General features: G+C 42.4%; 1 protein-coding gene across 1 annotated transcript in view; it reads left to right on the plus strand.

Annotated features, from left to right (window-relative positions):
* The first annotated feature begins 4,706 nt into the window (after window positions 1-4,706).
* The window catches only part of RCAN2 (regulator of calcineurin 2), a 265,692-nt gene continuing 255,088 nt past the window's right edge, over window positions 4,707-15,310 (plus strand). The window contains exon 1 of the mRNA XM_060021714.1: window positions 4,707-4,979. The gene's annotated coding sequence lies outside the window, so the exon portion shown is untranslated. The remainder of the gene's footprint in view (window positions 4,980-15,310) is intronic.

A 15,310-nucleotide genomic window follows, 5' to 3' on the forward strand; every position in this document is an offset into this window, starting at 1 on the left:
TAAGTAATGATAGTAACAGATTATGACCCATTAAATAAACTAGGAGTCTGTGAGTGCACATTTATATTACTAAATAGTTAAATGAGGAGAAGAAAAACTTTTCCTTTCAGTAGCATGCTAAGTAACGCAAAAGAAATGATAGAAGTAGAAAAACATGAATGTGACAAGTCAATATCACGTGCTATACATAGGCTGCAATAAGAACACAGCACCACTTTGGTGATGTTCCGGAGTACACCTTATAACCTCAGTGTAAGGAAACATCAAACCCAGATAGAGGTACATTCTATACAATGACTAGCAAGTGAACTCAAAGCTGTCAAGGTCATTGTTTCAGATTGAAGGAGATTAAAGAAACATGCCAACTGGGTGAAAAGCAGTATCCTCTCTTGGATCCTTTTATAAAACGGGTCTGACAAAGGGTGTATAAGAGTTCTTTGTATTATCCTTGCCAATTTTCTGTAAGTTTGAAATTGTTTCAAAACAAAAGAAAAAAAGTACAGCTATCAGGAATACTATGTAGCTATAAAAAATAATGTTGTTGACACGGGCTTCCCTGGTGGCGCAGTGGTTGGGAGTCCGCCTGCCGATGCAGGGGACGCGGGTTCGTGCCCCGGTCTGGGAGGATCCCGCGTGCCGCGGAGCGGCTGGGCCCGTGAGCCATGGCTGCGGAGCCTGCGCGTCCGGAGCCTGTGCTCCGCGGCGGGAGAGGCCGCAACGGTGAGAGGCCCGCATACCGCAAAAAAAAAAAAAAAAAAAAAAAAAAAAAAATAATGTTGTTGACACGAAAAGCATAAGCAACAACCATAATAAAAATAGATAAATTGGACTTCGTCAAAATTCAAAACTTTTATACTTCATAGTGAGGACACTCTCAAGAAAAAGACAACTCACAGAATGGGAGAAGATATTCGCGAATCGTGTATCTGACAACGGATTTGTATCCAGAATATATAAAGGACTCTTACACTCCACACACACAGACACACAGACACACACACACACACACACACACACACACACACACACAAAGAAAAACAGCCCAATTAAAACATGGGCAAAGGTCATAAAAAAGGAGAAATACTTTGGCATAAATTTAATAAAATATATACATAATCTATGTGAGGAAAACTATAAAGCTCTGGTGAAAGAAATCAGAAAAACTAGGTAACTGGAGAGATATGCCATGTCTGTGGATAATAAGACTAAGTATGGAAAGATGTCAGTTCTTCCCAACTTGATCTTTAGATTCAATGCAATCCCAATCAAAATCCCAGCAAATTATTTTGTGATATTGACAAACTGATTCTAAAGTTTATATGAAGCTGCAAAAAGACCAGAATAGCCAACACAATTTTAAAGGAGAAGAACAAAATCAGAGGATTGACACTACCTGATTTCAAGACTTACTGTAAAGCTACAGTAATCAAGGCAGTATGATATTTGTGAACGAATAGATAAATAGATCAATGGAATAGAATAGATAGTCCAGAAATAGACCCAGATAAATATGTATAGTCAACTGATCTTTGACAAAGGAGCAAAGGCAAAACAATGGAGAAAAGATTGTCTTTTCAACAAATGGTGCTGGAACAACTGGATATCCACATGCAAAAAATAAAAAATAAATAGAATAATCTAGATACTGAACTTATACACGTTACGAAAATTAACTCAAAATAGACCATAGACCTAAACATAAAATGCAAAACTATAAAATTCCTAGGAGATAATATAGAAGAAAACCTAGATGACTTTTGGTATGATGAAGGCTCTTTGGATAAAACACCAAAGGCACAATCCATGAAATAAATCCATAAGCTGGACTTCATTAAAATTAAAAACTTTTGCTGAGCAAAAGACACTGTCAAGGGGATGAGAAGACAAGCCACAGAGTTGGAGAAGTTATTTACAAAATACATATCTGATACAGGACTGTTGTTCAAAATATAAAAGGACTCTTAAAACAGAAAGGAACAATAAGAACAATAAGAAAACAAACAACCCAGTTAGGAAACGGGTGAAAAACCTGAACAGACACCTCACCAAAGAAGATCTATGGATGGCAAATAAGCATATGAAAAAATGTTCCACATCTTATGTCATTAGGAAGCTGTAAATAAAAGCAATGAGATACCACTACATGCCTATTAGAATGGCAAAATTCCAAAATACTTACAATCCCAAACGCTGGTGAGGACGTGAAGCAACAGGAAATCTCATTCATTGCTGGCAGGGATGCAAACTGGTATAGCCATTTTGGAAGACAGTATTTGGTGGTTTCTTACAAAACATATTCTTATAATATGATCCAGCAATCACGCTCCTCAGTATTTACCCAAGTGAGTTGAAACTTACGTTCACGCAGAACACATGGAGGAAACTTAGTTGCATATTGCTAAAGGAAAGAAGCCAATCTGAAAAGTCTATACAGTTCGCTGTATGATTCGTACCATATGACATTCTGAAAAAGGCAAAACTATGGAGACGGTTAAAAATGTCAGTGGTTGCCAAGGGTTAGCGGGGAGGTAAGGATGAATAGGAGGGGCAGGGAGGATATTTAAGGCAGTGAAACTGTCATGTAAGAGACTATAATGGTGGATATGTCATTATATATTTGTCAAAACTCAAAGAATGTACAACACCTAAAAGTGACCCCTAGTGTAAACTCTGGACTTTGGTTGATAATTATGTGTCCATGTCAGTTCATCTTTTGTAATAAATGCACCACTCTGGTGGGGGATGTTGATGATGGGGGAGGCTGTGCATGTGTGAGGCAGGGGGTATATGAGAAATCTCTTTACCTTCCACTCAATGTTGCTGTGAACATTAAACTTAAAAAAAAAAAGTCTATTAAGAAAATAAGAAAACCTGTATCTGAGTGGTAAGAAAATGATCATGTTCACTTTTGTGACAGCTAACATATATTGAGTGCTACTGTGTGCCAGGCATTGGGCTAAGTGCTTTACATGTATTACTTCATTGAATTCTCACATTAAATCTTGTGTTTTTCCAACTTTGCAAAATTTCTACAATAAATACATTATTTCTGTACCCAGAAAATTTTATTTGTAAACATATATGTGCATAATAGATCCTATTAAGGTGAAGGTCTTCAGGTTGGTGAAGATTCTAGGAACTACTTACTGTGAAATTTTGTTCAAAAGATTGAGGATATTTTACTTGGAAATGGGGGCTTAGAGTGAGTGATGATGGCTATCTTCACATATTTGAAAGACAGTCAGTTGGAAAAGGAATTGGACACTGTCTTCATCGCTTCAAAAAGTGAACTAGAGTGAAAATCCTAGGAAAGTAATTTTGGGCTTAACATAAGGATGCTCTTCCAAACAATTCTATCCAAAAAAGTAATTCATCTAGTCAGTGAATATATATGGATTTGTGCATCTAGAAGTTTGGAAGAGTAGGAGTCCGAGGTCATTTTCAACTCTGAAATTCTGTCTTTATTTATATTTAATGCAGATTAATCAGAGAGAAGAGCCAAGGTCTACCTTTTCTGTTTTGTTTTTCAAAGAGGATGCAATTGTGTGTCAGCCTTGGAAAAAACAATGTGGTGCCTGGGTGAGCAAAGAATAGTTGTGAAACTTACAAGTTGCTTCGATGCAATCTTAACATTGTTATCAGGAAACAAAAGGGCATAAAAAGCACAAGGGAAAAGGCCTATTTATGTAGCATTTAGAAAGATGACAGAACGCAAAGCTGATTTATATCTTATTCATTTCCTCCCTCAGGTTGGTGCACACACCCCCGCCCCTCCCCCACCCTCACCCCGCCACCCTTCTTCCTTCAGTTTTTCCCACTTCCCTTATTATATATATTTTTTACACTATTGGCATTCTCTTGCCATGAGACTCAACTCTATCCATACGGGTGGCACCCATAAGCCACGGCTCTGAACTGCTTTATTTTGTAAAGCAGAGACCTCTACCGGGGTTAAGTTTGTTGAGCGACAGATCTACCCAAGATTCTGTTTCACATTCAACCTTTTACTGTACGATACCGTAGGATGCCACCCACTCCTGTGTCACAGACTCTCATACAATAGGAGTCCTTGAAGCCCTCAGTCCCCAGGTCTGGTGGCTGGGAAACCTGGCAAAGCCACGGCCCGCGCAGGGCACCTTCCCCTGCGAGGGCGGGGCGGGGCCGGGAAGCCAGCCACCGGGCGCCTGCGCCCACCCGGCGCAGCGCCCCAGGGCCCTCCCTCGAGGGGCTTCTCGACCTTTCCTCAGTTAGCCGGAGTAGGGGGGGCTCCATCAGCTCAGTATTCCCCACCCACAGTTTGCTTCTCTATCAGTTTCTTCCCGGCTGTCGCTGCCCAGCCACCCTTAGCTTCAGCATCAGCCCCCTGCCCACTCCGACGCCCAAGGAAGCCACCACCCCGGCCGTGACCCCGAGGAGCCCCTCCCCCCGGGACTCCTACGGACCGTCTCCTGAACTCGGTCCCCAGAGGGTCTTCACCCCCTCCTGGGCACCGGGGCGGAGGGCAGGGGGAGTGCCCGGGAAGGGGAGTGCGTGGGGGACCGGGAAGGGCGCGGGGTCAGGCGGGAGGGGAGGAGAGGAGGCCAGACAGGGGCTCTCGGTTTCCCGGGGTCTGATTGGAGGTTGGCGCGATGAGTCGGAGCTGGGGGCGCGCCCATCTCCGCTGGCTCCTGCCAGAGCCGCCGGCTCGGCCCCTCCCCGGAGCCGCTTTGTCCCGGGTGACGGCCGCTGAGGTTGCGGCGAGGAGCGGGCGGGAGGCAGAGACCCGCGGACCCACGGAGCCGGAGCCGGAGCCCGGGAGGCGGGGCGCGCCGCGCACGGCCCCACGCCCAGGCCCGCGGGCACCGCGCCCGTCCCCGCGCGCTCTCGGCCCGGCCGCCAGGTGAGCAGCCGCGCCACGCCAGCAGTCGCCGGCTCCGCCGACCGGCAGACCGCCCAGCAGTCGCCTCAGCCTCCACCGACGCATCGCGGACGACCAGCAGGTCGGTTATGTAACGGCGCCGGCCCGCTCGTCCCGGCACCCTGTCCTGTCCTGTCCTGTCCTGCCGGGGCTGCGCGCGGCGCCCGGGCCGGGCCGGGGGACCGTGGCGGGGGGCGGCCGAGAGCGGGCGGGGTATGGGGCTGGGCCGGGGGCGGTGGCCGTGGCGGCGGGTGGTCTCCAGATCCAGTTCTCAGCTCCCGCGGCGGCCGTGAGGACCGAGGTCCCTTGACCCCCCTCTAGAGGGCGCGGGTCTCAAGGAGCCCCTTCCCCAGTCCTAGTGGCCCAGGGGTTCGTCTTTCTAGTAGCAGCAGCAGGTGCATAAGTGGAGGAGCGGGAATGACGCCTGTGGTCCCCGGGACTGAGATTTGGAGAGGGGATTAGGGGAGGTGGTCTGTACACAGAGAGCAAACGGGAAATCGGAGCCTCTTTTCCCAGTGCTTTAAGGAAAGTGCTGGGGAGGGGAAGGTGCTTTGAGACGCAGCGGACTGGGAATTGTCCTGCCTGGGATTAGCGGGCTTGGGTCATCTAAAAATAACTTCAAGTTTGAAAAGTGAAATAGAAGGGAGCGCAGTGTGCCGAGTTCCTCCTGCCTGTGGGATGCTTCTCTCTAGAAGTCACTAGAGGGAACAGGAAAATCCCAGCTGCCTGATCCCTCGGCTGCCTCCTGGTTTCACTGGTTTCCAGGGTTTCTCCGTTTGACTTTAGTTAATGATATATTCTCCAAGGCACTGCTGTCTTTGTCTTATCCCAAAATGAATTATAGCAGAGTGCATGCTTTGAATCTTTCCTATTTAGTACGTTAGGATAGAAGTGTTCAGTGGACATCTAATGAGTCTGCTGCCTACGCTTTTTTTTTTTTTTTAAAGTATCCTTTCAGTAAAAACAAAAGTTTCTGAGCTCCCTTTAACATATATGCCACAACTGGAGATGAAAGATGCTAGAGCATTCCAGTCCACCCTTCTCTCTTCCCTAAGCCAGAATCCCACTTGTCATACGGAGGGGAGGCTTTAGGAAAAGTAGGACATTTTAAATAAGCAGCTCAACTTTCACACATATTACATCAACCCAAAACACAGGCAAATGTATCACAGGCACAGGGCAACACTTGCTAACTGACCCCCTCCATTCCAGGAACACAATGAAGTAAAAAATAGAACTACCATACGGCCCAGCAATCCCACTACTGGGCATATACCCTGAGAAAACCATAATTCAAAAAGAGTCATGTACCAAAATGTTCATTGCAGCTCTATTTACAATAGCCCGGACGTGGAAACAACCTAAGTGTCCATCAACAGATGAATGGATAAAGAAGATGTGGCACATATTTACAATGGAATATTACTCAGCCAGAAAAGGAAACGAAATGGGTTATTTGTAGTGAGGTGGATGGACCTAGAGTCTGTCAGAAGTAAGTCAGAAAGAGAAAAACAAATACCGTATGCTAACACATATATATGGAATCTAAGAAAAAAAAAAAAAGGTCATGAAGAACCTAGGGGTAAGACGGGAATAAAGACACAGACCTACTAGAGAATGGACTTGAGGATATGGGGAGGGGGAAGGGTAGGCTGTGACAAAGTGAGAGAGTGGCACGGACATATATACACTACCAAACGTAAAATAGATAGCTAGTGGGAAGCAGCCGCATAGCACAGGGAGATCAGCTTGGTGGTTTGTGACCACCTAGAGGGGTGGGATAGGGAGGGTGGGAGGGAGGGAGACGCAAGAGGGAAGAGATATGGGAACATATGTATATGTATAACTGATAAGCAGAAACTAACACACCATTGTAAAGCAATTATACTCCAATAAAGATGTTAAAAAAAAAGAAAAGAAAAACCTAGAAGCTAGAAAGGATCAAGAAGCAGACAAGCATCGACTGTGGAACAAGGCAGGGGAGTGAACAGTTGGCTGCTTTTCAGTCTCCCATTGATTTCCTTTAGCCTTAGAGCTATTTTCTTAAGTACAATCAGTCACTGCGTTGAGTTAGTCTAAAATGTGAGTTGCTCTTTGCTTTCAAATCCACTGCAAATCGAATCAGCATTTACTGAGCACCTACTACTTGAGTCCAGTCCGTAGAATTTTATGAGGGAATGTGTCCTCAACTAAAGCTACAGGATCCCAAGAGCTTTCCAAATGCCTTGTTTGCAGCTCCTGCAGAACCCAACGAAATTAGGGAGGATGTGGCTCTCTCTTTCTCCAGTGATGAACAGTTAACGGACATAAGTGGGAACTTGAGAGCTTTGTCATTTGCAAGTACGCATCACATTCTTTTAAAAACTACTTGCATAATCGTTTGCAGTTAGTCATGTAGGTTATAGACATTAGCTTTATTGAGATCAACTTTGTCACTGAGGTCTCATTTTCCCATTCCTTTTATTTTCTGTACCATCCACTCAGTTTACTCAGCAGTTAATTTGTTAAGTACCTACTGTGTGCTATGTAGTCCCTGTGCCAGAGGCTACAAGAATGAGGCCCATGTTGTTCAGAAATCAATCTAGCAGAAAAGGATAAGAAAATTAAGTGATAAAGATCAGCATGGTGAGTGTTTAGTGGAGATAGGAGCAAGCTCAGTGGGAGCCCAGGGAAGAAAGGGTTCAGGGAATCTGGAAGAGCTTGCAGAGAAGTTCATGTTCAGACTGCATCTCTATAGAGAAGGAGCTAGGTGTTCCACGTTGAAAGAAAGGTCACGTTCAAAGAACTTGTAGGTGTTCTACAGTGAGGAGGTGGCAGGAAAGTTTGGGAGGACGTGTTTCAGTGAGCCTGGGCTATGAATATACCTTGCAGAGGAGGAGAAGCCATGCAGCCTGTATGGGAGAAATGATTTGATCTAATTCATCTTGCAAAAGTTACTTTGGAGGCGGTGAGTAGGTGGGGTTGCAAAGAGGAACGAGCTCAGATTTTAGACCACTAAAGCGGTCCAGACCAAAAACAATAAGTAAAATTAATTGTGCCTGAACCAGGTAGAATGGGGAAAGAGAAGAGAGACCTACAGAAAACCATTTCAGAGAGAGAATCAGTGGCTCTAGGTCACCAAGTGGCTGGTAGTGTGGAATGAGAAGCTTAAGATGTTTAGATAGATGGCAGGCTTTGTACTGAGATAGGAAGTCACGGAGAATGATTAGGTTTAAGAAAGACGGGGACTTTTAACTGAAACTTTTCCTCTAAGATCAGGAATGCCCACTCTTGCCACTTTTCTTTAGTATAGTACTGGAAGTCCTAGCCATAGCATTTAGGCAAGAAAAAAAAGACATTCAAATCAGAAAAGAAGAAGTAAAACTATCTCTTTGTAAATGACATCATATTATACATAGAAAACCCTAAAGACTCTACTAAAAGACCGTTAGGACCAATAAACAAATTCAGTAAAATTGCAGGACATAAAATCAATGCACAAACATCAGTTGCATTTCTATACCCTAAAATAGCGAACTACCAGAAAGAGAAATTAAGAAAGCAATCCCATTTGTAACTGCATCTTAAAGAATAAAATACCTAGGAATAAATTTAATCAAGGGGGTGAAAGACTTGTTCCCTGAAAACTATGACAATAATGAAAGAAACTGAAGAAGACACAAATAAGTGTTGGTGAGAATGTGGAGAAAAGGGAACCCTCCTACACTGTTGGTGGGAATGTAAACTGGTGCAGCCACTATGGAAAACGGTATGGAGGTTCCTCAAAAAATTAAAAATAGAACTACCACATGATCCAGCAATCCCACTTTTGGGTATTCATCCAAAGAAAATGAAAATACTAACTTGAAAAGATATCTGCACCTCCATGTTCATTACAGCATTTTCTATACGAGCCATGATATGGAAACAGCTTAAATGGCCACTGATGGATGAGTGGATAAGGAAAATCTGGTATATGTGTATATACAATGGAATATTATTCAGCCATAAAAAGGAGGCCCTGCCATTTGCAACAACATGGGTGGACCTTGATGGCATTGTGCTAAGTGAATAAGTCAGAGAAATATAAGTACTGTGTGATCTCACTTATATGTAGAGTCTAGAAAAACCAAACTCATAAATCCAGAGAATAGATTGTTGTTGCCAGAGGCAAGGGGTGGAGGATGGGCAAAATGGGTGAAGGTGGTCAAAAGGTACAAACTTCCAGTTATAAGATACGTATGTTCTGGGGGTATAATGTACAGCATGGTGACTATAGTTAACAATACTGTATTGTATATTTGAAAGTTGCTAAGACAGTAGATCTTCAAAGTTCTCATTATAAGGAAAAAAATTTGTAACTATGTAAGATGGTAGATGTCAACTAAACTTATTATGATGATCATTTCACAATATATACATACACCTAAAACTAATACAGTGTTTTATGTTAATTATATCTCAGCCAAACCGGGGGTGGGAGGGAAGGAAGTACGGTTGATCCTTGAACAACACAGGTTTGAGCTGTGATTAGGGATCACAATGTATGGAATCAAAAGACCTGGGGTTTGAGTCCTGATTCTCTCCAAACTGTTTCAGCTTCCTGCCCTTGGGTGAGTCATTGACCAATTCCTTTGTTTTCCAGGCAGAGATAGCAAGACTCAGATTTTCCTCTTAGAAGGGGGTATGTGTAGCGCCCCTAACCCCCGAGTTGTACAAGGGTCAACTATAAAATGAGAAAGAGTTGTTTTGAGAAAGGTGGGGAATTTTGACTTTGAACATCCAAATAAAAATACTCTGTAGGCACTTTTCTTTTCAAAGGTAATTTCTTCATTCCTGGTGCTAACTTCCATTCATCTGACTCACCTTCATTCCTGAGACTGTCTAGTGCTGCCTTTGGAGAAGAAGGAGATGATTTGACAGCAGGGAGTTGTTGCTGCCTTCTTCCCCCAGAGTGAAAGTATTAACTGTCAATTATCTGAACTAGTAGTAGTAATAATGGTAATAATTCAAACGGTAGCAACCATATGTACCATTTATTCAGTGCTTACTTTATGCCAAGCATAAAGAAGGTGGAGCTCTACACAGATTATCACGTTTGATCCTCATGATAACCTCACGAGGCGGATACTATTGTTATTCTCGTATGACGGTTAAGGAACCCAAGGCAAAGAGAGGGCACCTTATCTAGGTCACACAGTTAGTAAGAAGGGCACCCAGGGGTCAAGCTCAGGCAGTCTGGCCAGCACTCTGAATAGCCAGTGTGAATTAATAACCTTGAAATCATTCCTATGTAGCCTAGAATGTGTATTTTTACCCCGTGTTTGAATGTTTGTAGCTGATGCCATAAAAGAGAATGGGAGTGAGTGAGAAGTCCTGGCTCTCATCCGGGCCCTGCACTTGACTTGTTGGGTGACCTCTGCAAAACCCCATCCCCTCTCGGGCCTTAGTTATTTTAAATCTGCATATTCATGGGGGAAGAGGTTGACTAGATGATCTCTGAAGAGTCTGGGCATTCTGAAGTCCTGCCATCCTGTCTCAAATTTTACTACTCGAGCCATATTGGGTTAAAATCATGCCTGCCTGGTTCCTTTCAGAATAGGAATGGGACCTGTGCCTATTCTAAGAGGATGAACTCAAGTGGTGGCCTGTCCTTAACAGCTTGATGGTAACTGGTCCATAGTGCCAGAGCTGGTGGGGGTGCCTAAGGTTGGGGGAGCCCAGTTCAGGCAGGGGAAACCCAGACGAGCACCGCAGTGGAGGAATCTCCGTAGTCACTGTCCGGTTTCTGTATTTTAGATGTGTCACTTAAATTCTATGAGACTTAGTTTCCTGACCTCTGAATAATGGGGGTGATGAATACATGTGTTGTAAGGTTGTTTGTTGTAAGGATCAAAACAGATTACATAGAGCAGGCACTGCACACGAGTCTGCCCCATTGAAGATGCTCAGTGAGTGGGCGGGGGTGGGGGGGGTCCTCACCCCTGGCCACCCAGGATAACAGACATGCAGAAAAGGGAGGTAGAGTATTTCCAAAGATAAACTCCTCCTACTTCACAGTTATGCTAAGGACCACCCTTTAGTGATCATCATTTCTCTCTCTCTCTCTCTCTCTTAGAAAGTAGTATATATTGGGAATAAGAAAACACACAGCCCATTAAATACCTTTCAAAATATGCATCTCAAGTCTTCATTGATAAATTACCCTCTTAGATATGAAAAAGTGTCAACATTCCACAACACAAAGTTTTACACTCTTCTTTTGTCAGATAAATAGGCCAAGATTGCTGTAAAGAAATAGTATTGCTTGGGGTTGGTGGTCCTGGATTCCCCGATTACGGCACCAAACGTAAAGGAGACCGAGTGACTTCCTACTCTGTGTGTGTCTGCACATGCTGTGCTTCTAACTTGGAGAACTTTCTGCCTTTGCCTATAAAATGTTCACTGTCCTGTACCTTTTCTTTTATATTACCAACTGCCAGGTGTCATGTTGTAGGTAAAATTAATTAATCGAGTTGAGGATTTTTTCAAAAGGTGGAAGCAGACTTAAACTCAGTTGAAGCTGTTTTGAAGTCCCTTAAAACATATGTGTGATTGTGAATGGTACTTTCGAGAAGTTAAAGACAAATTTCCCAAAATAGCTCAAACTTCCTGCAGTTCAGAATGCCCACAGAAAATGTTTTCTATAGTCGGGATGGGAAGGGACTTATTTTCATATCTGTTTCCCCCATATCCACTCACTTTGAAACAGGGATGAAACATGGGGTTCCTGAGCTTTGGAATGTACACATAAGAAGATGCTGGAATGGTAGCTGTTGGACAAAAGAATTGTGTAGTTTGAGAGCTATATCCTAGTCTTTATTACCGTTGCCTTAGTTCTTTGTGGGAATCACTGCTTTATTGTCTCGTTCAATTGAGATATGCCTGCTACAAAGTATTATAAGTGCTGTAAGGACTTGAGCCATGCCTTAATACTCCTCTTACGGTGTTGGGAATAAAGTATAAAAAGTGTGGACTTGGTGTGAAACAGCCTGGCTTCACAGCCTGGCTTCACAGCCTGGCGCTGTCGCTTCCCGGCTATGTAACCTTGAGCTTCCCATTGACCTAACGGTCACAGAAGCTGGCATTTGTTGAGTGCTGCCCCTGTTCCAAACACGATGCTGAGCAGGCTGCATACGATATCTCATTTAATCCTTACAACAACTCCCCCACATGGGTATTATCATCACTATTTACAGAGGAGCACGCCTCGAGGATGGAGGGTCTGAGCCACTCAGAGCCCAGACTCTTGAGTTGCAATTTTCTTATGGGTACACTTAGGAAAATAATCCTTGATCTCCCCGCCTTACAGAGTCGTGAGGGTGCGATGCTATGGGTCTTTGAAGATGCACTGAAACACGGAATGTGTTAAGGATGATTGTCATAGTAGGGACCTCCCAAGAGATCAGATACAGCTGGGTCTGGTATAGCACCAGGTCTGTGAGGCGAAGGAAGTCCACAGTATATAAAATGCTTTTATAGAATGCAATTTTTCTTATTTTTTAATTATATTTATTTCTGAATTGAAGTATAGTTGATTTACAATGTGGTGTTAGTTTCGGGTGTACTAAAGTGATTCAGTTATACATATATATGTGTCCATCCATATATATTCTTTATCAGATTATTTTCCCATATGGATTATTACAAAATATTGAGTATAGTTCCCTGTGCTATGCAGTAGGTCCTTCTTGTGTATCTATTTTATATATAGTAATGTGTATATGTTACTCCCAAACTTCTTATTTATCCCTCACCCCTTTCCCCTTTGGAAACCGTAAGTTTGTTTTCTATGTCTGTAAGACTATTTCTGTTTTGTACATAAGTTCATTTGTATCTTTTTTTTTAGATTCCACATATAAGTGATATCATATGGTATTTGTCTTAGAATGTATTCAGAAAACTGTATTTCCTTGCCCTGTCCTTTGGTAGTTTGTGTTATGATGCCTGTTTCTTTCAAGGGTAACTTGCTTGTTGTCAGTGCCAAGACTCAACCAGGCTGTTCCAGGAGGAAGCTGACCAGGCCATGGAACTGGGTCCTGCTGGTGAAAGGGCGGTTAGAGAGCATGGTTTACAGAGAAGAGGTAGCTGCCAGAGGGGTATTTCAGTATAAACAAGGAAGGCAGAAAGTCAAAGACAAGGTCAAGGGGGGCATAGGCATGATGTGGAGGGCAGGAAATCATCACCAGGTTTTCCATCAAGCGTGAGTGACAGGTGGGACATGGCATCTGCTCAGGAAGGCTAGAGGTATTTCCTAGTGTCTGCTGCGGTCTGTCCACTCAGCAAGAAAACCAGGGACCCTCTGCCCTGATTTTTAAAAATATTTTCTTTTTCTTAGACATACGTGCTTTCTATAAAATTTTTGGAAGACATAGAATAGTCTAACAAGAGAAAATTAAAATCACACATCTTACTCTGAGCAAATGATAATTACTAATATTTTGGTGTATTTCCTTTCAGTCTTTTTGATGTGCGTATTTTTGTGAAATCAGGATCAGCCTGAGCATAGAGTTTTGCATCCTGTGCATTTCATCAAACGTTTTAAATAACTTTTCATGTCAACAGTCTTTATGAGCATCATTTTCAGTAGCCACACAGAATTCCCACCGATGATATTGCCCAATTCACTTACCTTCTCCCCTGTAACATTTAGATGGTTACCAATTATCCAGAATATCAAAAATAATACTTTGATGAACATCGTTGATTGTCATTTTCTCTATATTTTGGATCATTTGCTCAGGCTAGATGGCTAGAAGTGGAATTATTGGCTCAAATAGATGGACCTTGTTAAGGCTTTCTCTGTATTTTGACGTTGCTTTTAATGGTTTTTCCAGGAGGTTGTACTAATGAACGGTCCCACAAGCAACGTATGAGAATTTAGTTCTCACCTCTGCCCCGCTTGTAAGCACTCTTTATGTAAGGGGTGGCTGGTATTCATGCTTTTCGAAGATGACCCCCACTGCTTACCCAGCACTTCAAGGAAGTTGGGCTTTCTTTGTGGCAGTTGAGGATGGGTGGGTCAGCATCTGGTAGATTTCACATGCTTGAGCGTTTGTAGGAGAGTTGACTTGGGTGGATTAGCTTCTTTCCTGGTGGTTCTGTTATCAGAGACCTGGCATATGGATGTGTGTAACTCGAGCTAGTAAAGCTGACTTAAACTAAATAGAATGAAACAACCTCTGCCTAAGTGAGAAATAGTTCAGTGTGCCTTTCAAATCCTGAAAAATTAACAGCAAATATGCATGTTTATTTGCATTAGTTCTATTGTTGCTTTCCTTGGTTTTGACTGGTTCCCCTTCCACTGATGGCAGAGCCTCTGGGGCAAGCTCCAGACAGGTATGTCTCTTTTTTCACCTTCCATGAAATGAGATACGATGCAGAGTAAATCAGTTTGAAGAAATAACTAGAATAATCAATTGGAATCTTCTTAAAAGTCACTTAAATGGTCATTATTCTAGGATTTTAATTTAATGACTAATCAAATTCATCTTTCCCCAGAAAGCCCCTGCATTCATTCTTAGGCTACCGTCAACTATGTCGATTATATTGACCAATTTATTGAGGTAAACAGCCAATGTGAATTATTTTCCCACATAAAATTATCTGAAATACAGGCTAAATTAATAGAATTTATTTTTATTTTGACTTCTGTAGCTAATTAAAGATAAAAGCCAAGTGATGAGGTCTGGCCAAGTGTTTTGTATAAACAAAGTACAATTTATACTTCTCTTTTGAGGTTGAATCTTTTGTACAGAAATAAATTATTTGGTTACAGGTATCATCATATGAATTTTGAAATGGAGGATGGTAAATACAGGTAAATTAATGGTAGTTCAAACAGAATTTTATTTGTTTAAAAGCAAAGTCTCAGCCTTGACAAGGCAAGTGAAAGCAAAGTACTAATTCATGAATATGTTAATTTTTTCCTGCTGTGGGCATTAATGATATTCACTTGATCTTTTCTGATGTACAAACAACCATTTATAAAAAGGTTAAATTTTGGTCAGGGAGGATTCTTTTCTTATTTTTCTGTCTCTTGGTGATTTCTGTTCCACACACAGCTGTTGTTTAGTATTAAACTTCAGAATTTGACAAGGTGACATTTAGGTGAAGCTCTAAATTGAAATATTTGCTTGGTCAGATTTTCAAGGCATACCTTCTGACCTTGTGTCCAAGTGCCACAGCTCATGTGGGGATTCTTTTTTTTGATTGAAGTCTAGTTGATGTACAATGCTGTGTTAGTTTCAGGTGTACAGCAAAGTGATTCAGTTATACGTACACATATATATGTATATGTATTCTTTTTCAGATTCTTTTTTTCATTATAGGTTATTAGAAGATATTGAATATAGTTTCCTGTGCTCTGCAGTAGGTCCTTTTTGTTTATCTATT

The sequence above is a fragment of the Delphinus delphis genome, chromosome 10 (genome assembly GCF_949987515.2).
Source record: "Delphinus delphis chromosome 10, mDelDel1.2, whole genome shotgun sequence".
NCBI classification, from domain to species: Eukaryota; Metazoa; Chordata; class Mammalia; order Artiodactyla; family Delphinidae; genus Delphinus; species Delphinus delphis.